Here is a 1410-nt window from a genome sequence, read left to right as displayed (position 1 = left end):
AAATAAGTTTGGCTTCCGTCAACGGGCTTTTGTACTGGGGGAGAGAAGGGCGTGTTTCATAGTTCTCAAGCAATGTCTGTTCACTTGGGTGTGGCCACTGAGTGGACCTACATTTTACAATGAAACATTTATCTTATTTAGGAGGCTAAAATTACATTTAATCTTTTCACAAATAGTTTCATATTTAAACATTGAAATTGCACAACAATTCCATGTGAATCTGACTTTCCAAGATACAATTTATGTCATCCTATCATCAGATATAATGTCCCAGACACCAACAGAACTGATATCATATTCTTTATGCACCAACGGGGGGGGGGGGGGGGGTCAGAAACCTCACCCGAAAAGGGCAAGGGAGTTTTTGTCATTTTGATGCTTGACAAATAGAGAATCACAATTTCAACCAATTACAACAGTTTTATAACTGATTATTGAACGGTCTATATACTTTTTCTAAAACCTTTGTTACCCGACAATGTTTCCCTGATAAAAACACACCTGGACAGTGTTGATTTCCCAGATCCCGGGGCTCCCCTCATCAGAATGAGAACCAGAGAAGGATCATAGTCATATGTTGTATCTTCTGGTGGTTGGTGCTGATCCTCTGTCAAACCTCTGCTGCCATTGAGAAGAACCTTGCTGGTCATTACCCTGCTGTTCATACTCATCACTCCAACCATAGCCCCCTCTCTCTTTTAGAGTGCTGTGGGGGAAAACCATGGTCATCCAAGTCTGGAGAGTTCCTGTACCCATCAGGGACAGGGAACTTGTGGAAATGTAGGACCTGCTGGGAGCCCTCTCTTTGGGGGTGTTACTGGTGGTCAGCGGGAGGCGGTGGCGGGAGGCAGGGGTTTGGAGGTGGTGGCGGGAGGTGGTGTGGAAGTCTGTGGAACCTGGGGTATGGCTGAGTGTGGAAAGGTGGGGGAGGTTGCCAGTGATTGGAGTTAGGACCATAGCTGGTCCCCCAAGGCATCAGTCTCCTGGGCTGGAATAGCTCGTTGTCATACCAGTGTGGGCAAGGCTCGTTATTACAGTAGGTCGGTTATGGTAAAAAAATTGTAAACCTCCACAAGTCTGGTTCATCCTTGGGAGAAATTCCTAAAAGCCTGAAGGTAGCACGTTCATCTGTACAAACAATAGTATGCTATTGGGACCACGCAGCCATTATACCGCTCAGGAAGGACGTACTTTGTTGCGAAAAGTGCAAATCAATCCCAGAACAGCAGCAAAAGACCTTGTGAAGATGCTGGAGGAAACAGATACAAATGTATCTATAACCACAGTAAAACGAGTCCTATATCGACATAACCTGAAAGGCCGTTCAGCAAGGAAGAAGCCACGGCTTCAAAATCGGCATTAAAAAAAAGCCAGACTACGGTTTGAAACTGCACATGGGGAAAAATATCG

General features: G+C 45.3%; 1 pseudogene; it reads right to left on the bottom strand.

Annotated features, from left to right (window-relative positions):
- Positions 1-410: 410 nt before the first annotated feature.
- On the bottom strand, positions 411-1033 carry LOC135564001 (putative uncharacterized protein DDB_G0294196; annotated as a pseudogene).
- Positions 1034-1410: the final 377 nt, after the last annotated feature.

This window comes from Oncorhynchus nerka, linkage group LG23 (genome assembly GCF_034236695.1).
Source record: "Oncorhynchus nerka isolate Pitt River linkage group LG23, Oner_Uvic_2.0, whole genome shotgun sequence".
Lineage (NCBI taxonomy): Eukaryota > Metazoa > Chordata > Actinopteri > Salmoniformes > Salmonidae > Oncorhynchus > Oncorhynchus nerka.
The sequence above is the reverse complement of the archived record's forward strand: the minus strand, read 5'-3'. Positions and strand labels throughout refer to the sequence as shown.